General features: G+C 32.9%; 1 long non-coding RNA gene across 1 annotated transcript in view; it reads right to left on the minus strand.

The window, feature by feature from the left end:
• Positions 1 to 1,929: 1,929 nt before the first annotated feature.
• Positions 1,930 to 12,858, minus strand: part of LOC111098476 — a 33,417-nt gene continuing 22,488 nt past the window's right edge. The window contains exon 3 of the long non-coding RNA XR_005368392.1: positions 1,930 to 2,105. This is a non-coding gene — a long non-coding RNA (uncharacterized LOC111098476). The remainder of the gene's footprint in view (positions 2,106 to 12,858) is intronic.

A 12,858-nucleotide genomic window follows, 5' to 3' on the forward strand; every position in this document is an offset into this window, starting at 1 on the left:
CCAGGGGCTGAAAATTGGGGGAAGTGTTGGTCAAAGGGTACAAATTTCCAGTAATAAGATGAATAAGTTCTGAGCATCTAATGTACAGCATGATGACTATAGTTAAAAATATTGTATTATATACCTGAAAGTTGCTGAGAGATTAGATCGTGTATGTTTTCACCACACACACACACACACACACACACACGCACAGAATAATTATGTTGAGGTGATGGAGTTGTTAACTAACCCCACTGTGAAAATTATTTCACAATACATACACGTATCAATTTATCATGCTATCCTTAAAATTATACAATGTTATAGATCAATTATATACCTCAAGAATGTTGAGAAAAATAAAAAATGAGATTCTTTTTTTTCATTATGTTGAAAAAAATGTATATTTTTCTATAAAATAGTTTTTTAAAAAGAGGCAGACTTTAGAAACCTAAAGATTTAATCCCATGCTGATAATTTGCTTACAATATAGCATAATTTTGAAGGATGGCAATACGTATTCTATCAGATATATTTATCTTGAATCAAAGTTTTCCAAAAATGTATTTTCATATATGCTAACCAGTAAGCTTCTTATAATAACGTGATAATTATAATTGGGAAGAAATTGTGATTAACATTATACTTTAAAATATTTTTTTCAGAGTGTGTCTATACTGTACTGATTTGTTGGTTTTTTTAAAAGATTTTATTTATTTATTTGACAGAAAGAGAGAGTACAAACAGAGGGAGAAGCCGGCTCCCTGCTGAGCAGAGAGCCTGATGTGGGGCTAGATCCCAGAACCCTGGCATCATGATCTGAGCTGAAGGAAAACACTTAACTGACTGAGCCAACCAAGACACCCCTTTACTAATTTTTTTGAAATAAGTATTTAATGTGGGAGATCTATGGAGAGATGATAGAAATTCTTGCTCAAGGAAATTGAATTGTGATCAAGGAATATACTATATATATCATAGAATCCTCAGTCCTCACGATCTAAATTTAAAATATATATTGCAAAAAATATTAAAGACAAAAAATATATGTATGTTAAAGGCAATTTGACTAAACTATTATTCTATTTATATAAATCCTATATCTTCTGTAAGTCAGTGTACTGACAAGAGAAATTTCTTTTACTTGGAGAATATATATATATATATATATATATATATATATACACACACATATATATATGCACACACACATATAACACACAAATATATGTATTTCACATGCATATTTGAAAATAAAAGGTATAAAATTATTCATGTTTTCAGTAGATATCTGCAGTTAATACCTATTACTATAATTAACTAAGGCATTCATGAAGAAAAAGTGGGCCAAAAATTGAATACATAGTGCAGAACTGTTTAATCTTATTATAAAGAACAGAAAAACAATTTTGCCAAAATAACATAACTACTTAGAGTAGGTGACACTTAATACACATGAGTATTATATTGAACAAACCTTTTTGCCCTGCTCTTTCTGTATTATGTGAAGCTCAAAGAAAGGACACTTACCAAGCTTTAGAAGTGAGACACATTGAAAATAGGACAAGAATTCATAAAATAGAAACCATTGACCAAAGAGACATTTTGTTCGTTTCATGTCCCTATTTTATTCCCACATTTATTTCCATTTATTTTAAAGCATCTCCCCTTGTTGTTTTGTCCTTTTACTAGGCTAACTGAATCATCAAGGAGGATTAATGTGACTTTCAACCACCATGGACTTCTTTTGCCTTTTTCTCAGCACTCTTCCTACCCACCCAGGCCAAAGTTCCTTTGAAGTCAATGGGAAGTCCACATCAGAGGTGATTAGTAGGGTTCAGAGCAAACCAGAATAGCTTCCTGACAAAGGTATCGTACCTTTCCACAAATATCTCCAGCCTGGAGTGTCACAACTCTTTTCTAAAAATCCAAGTTACTTACCTATTCAATCGAGCTCACTTTTCGCCCCTGTGCCTTAGATCGGAGTCAGGCTGTTTGTTTGACTGCTTGGGACACATCTCACTTTGGGTTGCATATTGAACCATGAACTTTTCCTCTCAGGACTTCTCCCATAGTGTGCAACTATCTCTGTGTGTCGTCCTTCATAGAATGCTGGAAAGGACCTGAAAAATTATGACAGAGTGAAATAGGGAAAGGTAGCTGCTGACAGGACAAAAATGATGAGACGGATACATTTTGAGACAGCTGCTGCATCCTGACAGCTGACAGAAAGCCAATCAGGCAAAGCAGCATTGCCAACACCAAAGAAAAGTCTGGCCAAGGGGTGAGGCATGCTCTCATAGCTATGGGAAATGGAGAAACATTTGCGGTGGGAAGAGGACCGGCGAGGTTCTGAACCTGCCTCTGCTGCTAGCCCCTACATACCTTTGGGCAAGACAAAGCACTTCCTGGAAACTATTTCTTAATGAAAGGAGTTAAGAGAAGAAATTTGATTCCTTCCAGAATCTCATCATGAGAAATGTCACAGAATTTCCCCATCCAAATGTTTTCATCATTATCACTTGGTGCTGAAGACTACTTGGGATTTAAGGTACAAGAGGCAAAGTAATCCACAAAGGACCATTAAATAAAAAGAGAAAAACAGGATATAAGACAAAAATAAATCAAATGTCATGTCTTCAGAAATGTCACTAACATGAAAATAAAAACTGGAAAGTCGAGTAGCTGTAGCTAGCATAATGTCATGTTCAAAAAGATACTGATTTTGGATGGAAATGTCTTCTTGTACCTCACATATCATCCTGTCATATGTAGCTACTTCTTATTTTGATCTCAGTAAAGATATTAAAAGAAAAAAAAACTTGCTGCCAATCTTTTCATAATGTTTTGATATCTTTTTTTTGGCATAACAGACACATGATTCTTAAGTATTTTTCTTATCACTCTTTTTAACTATTTATATTTCTAATTACTTATGATAAACATGTGACTGCTGAATTCTTCAATATCAAATGTAGCTTCGCATGTCCCACAAGGCAAATGTAACATATTAAAGGCATAGCGATGCAAATGTTAGAAAATCCATTAAATAAATATATATATATTTTTTCTTTTTTGCTAGTACATAAAACTTCAGCAGGCACATGAATTGCATAGAAACAAGCCAGGAATGAAGCAATGGAAAGAAGCTAGAGTAACATCCAACAGAGGCTAAGGGAGAAGAACAAATGAAATTTATTTTGATTATGAATAAACCAACTTATTCGGTGCAAGACAAATTCCAAGGATATTTCATTTCATTAACAAGGCTATTTCAAGCAATATCCATAAATATGAGACAAGTGTGCAGAAAATAAATATATAGAAAACAATACTTAATTTGGGGGAAAAATAGATAACGGAGAAGAAAAATGCATCATATCTGAAATACGGTAAAACTTTCCATAACCAAATTAACACAGCAGTTTTAAGAATACCAGTTATTTGATAATGAGCATGACATGAAGAATAGCTCTTAGCAAATGAGATATTACTTCTGTGGCAAATTTTTTCTTCAGAAAAATAATTGGTTTCTAAGTCAATGCCTTTCCAAACAGTAATTAATGAGAGCCACTGACAGTAGAGATCGGAGAAAACAATATTCACGGATTAACTGTGGGAGAAATTAGTTCACTATCTCAGTGTATGGGATAAATTGTTCATTAAGGAAAAAAGGATGAAGAGAAGAGAATGCATATATATTTCTCAATATGACATCATTATTGTATTGGCCCATATAAACAGGAAGTAGAACCAGGGCATAAGCACATTTCCTTTATAAATTATAAATAGAATGAGTTATATAATGAAAGAAAGACTAATTCACTATAAGTGTAGTTGGCTGATTCTAAGTAATTGTTAGTTGCGAAGGCAAATCAGAATTACCTTCAAAACTTATTTCTAAAATTATGCTGCATACTTGCTCCATTGTTATATAGTGAGAAATATGTTTACAGATCCTGAAAAATCTTTCGAATTTAAGTGATCTATCTGTTTTGTTGAATTACCAATAGACACTATATTAATAACACTCCAACATAAATTTGAAATGTTGAGGAGAAAGATATTTCAACATACACTATGTCTATCAGTTTTGAAAATATAAATGCTTAAAACATAAAAGGGAAATGTAAAATATATATGCTTGAAATTTATTGATTCATATTAAGTCCCTGCCTGCTGTGAATCAAAGACAAGTAGGAAGAACCTGAATGAATAGCAAATGGCTAATTTTAAATTGTTGGGTGCTTTGTTAACAAGTCAATCAACACACCTCAGTGATAAGAACTTTTACAATTCAGTTAAAAAATAGTAGAATGGCATAAATACACTATTGTCATCTTTAGGCTACAGTACAATTACACTATTTCTTTTCAATAACTGATTATGTACTGCCAACTTCCTAGTATCTTTTTAAGTATGTCGTCAAATTTTATCCCCATTGTGCAAGTGAGAAAACTAAAACACAAATAAGTTTACTGAAAAGAGAGATATTAATTATTATACTAGTCATAAATTAATATGGCCTGCCAGATGTATAACATTTTATCATTATTTTGAACTTCTTTCAACAGGCTTTCTTTTAAATATCAAATAAGTATTTAAAGCTGATTACTTTGTGTATCAGTAAACTGATCTCCTGAATACATTTTGTAAATGAGAAAAGAAATCATAAGAAGCTAAGATACTAGCAAAAACCAACATCAAATATTAGCTATCTATTTTGAAAAAAATTCTATGAAAACATGCAATAATTACAAGGATTAGAATTACATGTTCTAATTACAACATTAGAAAATGTTTCCAAAAGATGAGCACTCTAAAGCAAATGTCTTTTTTAGAGAATATGTAATGATCTTCAAGAAAGATGAGAATTGTACCTTAAGCAAATGTAAGTGCAAATCCACCATGTAGGGGTTGTCCAGCATTGAGGGACGACTTTTCTACTTCCTACAATGGCATTCATGGACTAACAGCTACTCTGTTCATGTGACAGCTCCTTGAATTACTTGGTCACCCATCAGTGGACCAAGGGTGGGGAGAGATCCTGAATAACTAAGTTGGCTCCCATGAGAAAATAACAATGGTTTCTTCAATAATATAGAGTACCACAGTCTGATGAGATTGATCTTCCACAAAAACAAAGTAATATTTTTCCAGTGTCCCGTAGAGAATGTTTCTTCTAAACTTGGCCAAGTGGTGCAGTCCTGGCATGCATCTGGATTGCTTCTCTAAAAGAAGATAATCCTCCTCATACAGCTTTGAAACAGTGCCTCTCATCACAGACCTATTTTTTAAAAATTGTGATCCTGTCAGTATCTGCTTTCTCTTTCATTTTATTTATGCACCTAGCTATGCATGTAAAACTAGACAATGAAATATTTTAGTTTTTAATATAGATGAGAGAAAAACAAATGTCTTCATGTGACTGGTAGCTAAAGAGCTGGGTATAAAAGCTTTTGTGTTTGGTAATGTTTGATAAGAAAAGGAGAAGCACTCTTAATGGTATAGAAAATGAAATGTATTATAGCAATTAGACCACATGCGTTTGTGGGAGCAGGTCCAGCAGTCTAGTGGCTATGGCTTCTGCTTCTGGTTTTAGGTCTGAATTCAGATTTAGAGGTTGGAAAGGAAAGGTAAATGCATAGTTAGGGGAAAGCAAGAACTAACTGAAAGCCTTATCTGTCTCTCACTTCCCGCAACCTTTACTATAAAAGGGATTGCATGCAGGATAGCCTTGCCCTCTTCACTGTGGAACTGTACATGCACTGGCTCAGGATTCCCCATGCTGCTTTGGGATATTGAAAAGAGGAGATTCAATGGGAATAGAATGAGCTTCAGGTCTGAAACTGCTGGGCCCAAACAATTAGTTAAACCAACAGATGAGGTATGTATGGAAGCAACAATAGCTCCTGGCCCTATGCAAAGTTCAGATAATAAATACATAAATAAACAAACAAACAAACAAATAAATAAATCTGCTTCTCCTCCTACACAAATTTCTCTTAAGGTCAACCTAATTTGACAGCATGTCAGGAAGGAAATCTGTGAAATATAGCTCTAGTTTAGCTAAATTGACACAGTGAAAAAGCCACCATAGGTTTCATTTTACAAAGCAAATGAAGAACACTGGCATAGATCTTTCTATACATCTTAACTGGGAAGATACATAAGAGATTTCCTGAGACTGTCCAAAAGCTGTCCAGATTGTGAAGAAGTCTTCCTAGGCTTTAGACATAATATGAGGACCTGAATAATCTGCTTAATCCAGAAGAGGACATCTGATGCTTACGATGGAAAACAAGCCAGAAGAAACAAAAGCACTTTGGAAAAAATGTGTTTGCTCAAATAGTCCCTTTACACTCTCACAAAGGATGAATAGATGGAGGATATCAATAGGCACAGATATAGATATTTAAAATTTTGAATAATCTATTTTTAAATAGTTCAAGATATATCAGTACCATCAACCATGATAGTTTGGAGCCTCTGAGCTCAAACTGACATTCAATCAGCAAAGATCTTTAATGATCTTCATATCAAAGTCCATGTATTCCCTTCCTACATTTAATTTAGCAGGAGATAAGTGAAAGCCTTACTTTTTGGTGAGACAAATCCATTTGACTTTCAAGAATACACAGTCTTTATTCAGGGAGAACAGTTATAAATATTGCTAATATTTATCCCATGCAATTATATGTTTTCATACTATGCACTTGGAGAACCAAGTACTTGTATTCTGTGAAGAGTCTCATTTTAACCCAATATATAGTAGATGTAGGTTGCCATAAGAATACTGATTTGAATACAATCTCTATGATTGAGGGCCTTATCAAGTGCTTATTTGAGTAATATGCAACAGAATACTTGGCTTTTATTAAAATCAGGGTTGGATATGAGTAAATAATTTTGAAATCTATCATCTATCTATCTATGTATCTACTTATCTTTCTATCTATCCATCTCTTTCATTTATTTCTGTCATGCTTTATTCAAAACAGATCCTTAGGGGGCAACTGAGTGGCTCCATTGGTTGAGCACCTGAGTCTTGGTTTCAACTCAGTTTATGATCTCAGGGTACTGAGATGGAGCCTACTTTTTTTGCATTTTTTAAAGATTTTTATTTATTTATTCATGAGGGACACAGAAAGAGAGGCAGAGACATAGGCAGAGGGAGAAGCAGGCTCCCCATCAGGGACTGGAGGCAGAGACATATGCAGAGGGAGAAGCAGGCTTCCCCATCAGGGGACTTGGACTCAATTCCAAGATCCCAGGATCACAATCGGAGCCAAAGGCAGACACTCAACCACTGAACCGCCCAGGTGCACCGAGATGGAGCCTGCTTAAGATTCTCTCTCTCCCTCTGCTCCTTCCCCTGCCTATGAGTGTGTGGGTGTTTATGCTCTCATTCATTCTCTCTAAAATAAATAAATAAATCTTAAAACAACAACAACAGAACAGCATTTTAGCACTAAGGTCCTCCAAGATATTCAATAAAAATATCATATATTATACTCTAACACCTTACTCCAAGAATATCCGCTTAGTGGTTGTAAGAGTACCCTAGAGCAGCATGGAGAAGCTATTGAAAATAAAAGGAGGGCCATAAATACGAAGACAGGGAAAGAAATTAAGTAAGGAATGAAAAGAAGTAAAGAGAAAAATAAGAAAAGAGAGGGGATACTTGAATGGCTGTCACTTATGTGTCCAATCCTTGATTTTGGCCCAAGTCATGATCTCAGGGTCCTGGAATGTAGCCCCATATGGGGCTTTGCACTCAGCAGGGAGTCTGCTTAAGGATTCTCTCCCTCTACCCCTCTCCTCACTCTCTCTCTCTCTCTCTCTAAAATAAATAAATCTCTAAAAAAATAGAGACAAAATAACTTCATTTGTTAACTAGTTATCAAAGAATAGTGTTAAATTTTTCTCTTTCTCTCTCTCTCTCTCTCTCTCTCTCTTTCACATGCACACACACATATACACACACCACACATAGTCACATCAATAAACAACATTGAAAAAAACTTACTGTGCATTGTAATAAGATCTATAAATACAACAAAGGTTAAAACACAGAGAACACACAGAATAATTGTGGGAGTTTCTATCTCCTTTATCCTCCATCCCACCAGAGTCCTAGTTCCCACACTATGTCTAATAAATAATTATCCATTGTCATAGCTAAACTTGCCTATCTTCTCTTTAAGACTTGAAACCTACTGAGTTTGGTCATCTCCATTTTGTGTGGTCTAGTTATTTGTGACAATTCTAAATGATCTTTGTGATAATTAGTGCTAGTAACTATAATGGGTACTCTATCAATGAAAGATATAACAGGTACAATATTATGTTATATATTATATAATATGTAGATGCTATAATGGACACAAGTTGAGTCTGAGACTGTCTATAAGAATGTATTTGTAGGCAGTTGTAGCTTGAGCAATAGTTATGGGCCTCAGTCTCAAAAGAGTAGTTTTGTTTAATTTTCTTGGTACATCTTAAATGTCTTTTCACCTTGTTTATATAGTTGAAGCCTACAAAAATTATTTATCTTTAATAAAAAATCTTACAAACAACGAGTAGAAGAAATAAGATAGACCCCAGGTGTTTACAATGCTGATACCCGTTTCTCACTGAACTGCAATCATCTGCATAATTAGCATTCTCTGTTTTGAGCACCTAGCAGAGGGCCTGGCTCATATATACCCTCATACATATTTCTTACGCATCCAAAGTTGATATGTACCAACGTGTTTCTTTCAGTTATCTTTGGTTGTTGCATGTTCTGATTGCTCAGTTCAACTACATTCTGAGTTTTAGAGAAATTTAAATTCACTTCTGGCTGCACCATTTCTTCACCCTATATCGATTTCATACTAAAAAAAATAACAATAAACGTCAGTAATGGCAAAGGATTCTCTTACTGTGCTAATAAAATCAGATAAGTCCGCATCCATAAATGGAAATAAATGATGGACAATTTGACGTATGTTTATTGGATATTTAATTATTCAGAGATTTGATGAAATTAATAGACTGCAATTTTTTATTGTATCTATGAGTCAAAAAAACATTTCCTGTAAGTTAAATAAAATGCTCGTAGATGCCTATTACTTAATATAAGTGTGTCCAACCTATTAAGCTGTAGAAGTGAAGTTTTGCTTAACTGAAGCTTTAAGAGTCTTAGAAAATGAGATACAGATATTAACTCTGAGTGGGGTCAGAAAGGATAGCCTACTAGGGCACTTGAGTGGCTCAGTCGGTTAAGCATCTGCCTTAGGCTCATGTCAGGATCTCAGGCGGGGGCAGTGGGGAGCCTGCTCCTCCCTTTTCCTCTGCCCCTCTCCCCCTACTTGTGTTCTCAATCATTTTGCTTGCTTGCTGTCTTTCTCTCAAATAAATAAACAGGTACGTAGACCTACAGTTAGCTGAAGCCTCTGGAAAGGGTTTAGGAACATGCATTTTAACAAATGTATCTGTTGATTTTTGTGATCATACACATTTGAGCAACACAAACAAACTGGACTTTTAAAAAGGAAAATATAATTTAGACTCTTAGCTCTCCTGTTAATTATCTGTATGACTTTGTACATAAGTTTTCTTTAGTTAACCTTAGCAGAATTTTGATGAGTGTTTATTATGTATAGAAAGGGTTTTATGCTTGGTGCTTCAGTTGAATATCTTATTAAGTAACAGGCTCAAAAGATATGCTGTCAAATGTCTTTTCTAGTTTTAAAATGTTGATACCATAAAACAGGCCCATTTGTTTTTTGTTTATCTGATGTGTTATTTTTTAAGAGATTTATGGGAACATAGTTTAATTGGAAAATGCTAACATGAAAGCGTTATATTAGCAGTTTAAGCACATTGAGATTATCTCAATAGCTTTCTGACATACACAATTTCAGACACTATTAAACTAATCAAATGAGATATCACTATGATTACATGAGTCACTTACACTCAGAGTGAGATTTTTTATTTTTTTATATAATGGTATAACAATATCAATGAGAATAAAATATATGTATTTGACTTTGCTGAATCAATTTTGTGACAGCCTGGATTAACTATTTTGTAGAGTATAATTAAACTAATTTATAAAGTAAATTTGTACTAATCTCTTTATAAGAATGTATAGCTAAAATTTGAATCTCAGAAATATTTACATTTCCTCCAACATATAATCTTATTAATCTTAACATATTTTCTAAAGTGTGCTGCAACATACCCTCAATGTAAATTAGTAGTTAAAATATATTCACAGTAAAAATAATCCCTAATTCAGCTAAGAAATAACTTGGGTATCAACATTATAGGAGGAATTTCAAACGATATAAGAATAGGTATATTTTGTCTTAAAGATGAACTATAATATGGTTATATTCCATTTTCATCTTGATGAAAAGGAAGATATTATACTCTAATTTTATTAGTCATAAAAGATGTAATGATTAATACAATAATCAAATTTGTGGTATTACTGAACTGAAAGGCACTGAAATGATAGCAGTTTGGAGGAGTGGTAAAGTGAATAAATTACTTAAGAACTATTAAATATTATGCAACAAAGACAAAATAATCCTATATAATATAGTATGAAAACATCGAGATAATTATTTGTTATTCAAGAAAGTAAACTTTTTTACTTTTCGGCCAATAGAAACAATCCTGTATGATACATTTATGTATATGTTAATGAACAAAATAGTGATTTATTTTTATAGGTTAATATATGCATATTTTAAATATTTTTCCAAGTATGGTAGTTAAGAACTGCTCAGCAACAGGAGTACATAGGTGGTTCAGTCGGTTAAACATGCTACTCTTGGTTTCAGGTCAGGTCATGAGATGGAGCTCTGTATGAGTCAGGCTCCAGTCTGAGCCCAGAGTCAGCTTTCTCTGACTCTCCTCATGTTCTCTCCTTCTCTCTCAATCTCTCTCTCTTTCTCTCTTTCTCACTAAAAAACATAAATAAATCTTTAAACAGGAACTACTCAACAATATATGAAAGTGCCTGTATTCTTATTCGCAATATAAGGAATTCCTCTTGTCAGTCTTATATGTTATTTTAATTTACATTTTCCTTACCAATACTAAAGATGAGCACCTTTTCTTCATGTTCATAGTAAATTTCCTACTTATAGTTTTTTCAATTTTTTCTCCAGACTGTATTTCTCTTATTTCTTAAGCTATATAAAAAATAAAAATTATTTGTAATTTTACTTCATATAGGTTGCAAATATTTGTAGCATCCATCATTTGCCTTTTCTATTTAATGTACCTTTTATTATACTTTTAAATTTTTTTGTACTGCTAAATATGTATACTTTTTCTCTATTATCATGGGTTGCCTCTCTGACTTGGGGGACCATTAACAACCCATTTTTTTTTTAACAACCCATTTTTTAAAAGTATTCTGATACTGTCTCTAATTTTTTTGTTATTTTCTTTAATATTTTATTTATTTATTCATGAAAGACACAAAAAGTGAGGCAGAGACATAGGCAGAGGGAGAAGCACAAGGAGCTCCACAGGATTCTCTATCCCAGGACCCCAGGATCAGGACATGAACCAAACACAAACACTCAATCACTGAGCCACTCAGGTGCCCCTAATTTTTTTTTTGTTATTTATTTATTTATTTATTTATTTATTTATTTATTTATTTATTTATTTATTTATTATTTAAATCTCTGATATATTGGAAATTACCCATTTACAGCAGTAGAATAAAAAATAGAAAATGTGTGTTTGCTATCAAATGGATTACCAATTAAGACGAGATCATTAGTAAGTAAACCCCTTTTCCCTACTGAATTGAAATACAAATGTTTTTATATTAAATTTTATGGAGTATGTATTCTATTACACTGATCTAATTCACTATTCCTGTGACAATATCATGTTATAATTATAGTGGTTTTATAGAAAAATTCAATATCTTGTAAACTCAGCCCTCCGTAATTCCTTTTTTCATATTTTATTGTTTAATGGAACTGTAGACTTCCTTATTAATATTAGAATCTAGAAAACTATCCTCAGGGATTGTCAATGGAATTTCATTAAATTTATATATTATTTTTGGAGGATTGTTTCCTTCTTGAAATTAATTTAATTAAAATTAAATCTTCTCATTGAGGAAGTATAACTCTCCATTTCTTCTTATAGTTTCAATGTCCTTAAAAATTGGTGTTCCCTTTCCATAAATGTTACAAATTTCTTATTAGATTTATTTCTTGGGTTCTTATGTCTTTGACTACTATTTTGAATATATATTTACATGTGTGTGTATGTCTTTATTTCCATCCAAATACAGCCTTTGCTTGAGTTAGAGAAAACCTGTTTTGTATTTATTTTATATTCAACTATCTTTAAAAATTCTGTCTTACTTAAGTGTTTTAACTAAAGTCTCTTGTTTTTTCTTAAATTTGTATTCTTATCATCCTCAAAAAATACATATTCTTGGCACTTCCTTCTGAAATGTGTAAAAAATTTCCCTGATCATAATAATAGTAGGTGAGGAAAAGCTTTCCTATTTTATTCCTGAATTTAATGAAAAGGGCTTCAATATATCATCATGTTGTCTGATATTTTCTACTTTGCTTTAAAAATTACCTTTATCCTATTTAATTACTGTCCCTCTCTTCCTGTTTTACTTAGAATTTTACTATGAATTGCTGTGAAAAAAACTATGGATGCAATAATTTTTTTTACAAAGTGGAAGACACAGAAGATAAAGATAAGTAAGAAAATAAATAATGTGTCAAAGCTTAGTAATCATCCACAGACCGCTGTAGCTCCAGGATTTTATTATTATTCAACATTTTCTTGTTTGTCTTTCTTGAGGCCAAATAGTTTTCTCAGTAGTGG

This window comes from Canis lupus, chromosome 13, assembly GCF_011100685.1.
Source record: "Canis lupus familiaris isolate Mischka breed German Shepherd chromosome 13, alternate assembly UU_Cfam_GSD_1.0, whole genome shotgun sequence".
Classification (NCBI taxonomy): Eukaryota; Metazoa; Chordata; class Mammalia; order Carnivora; family Canidae; genus Canis; species Canis lupus.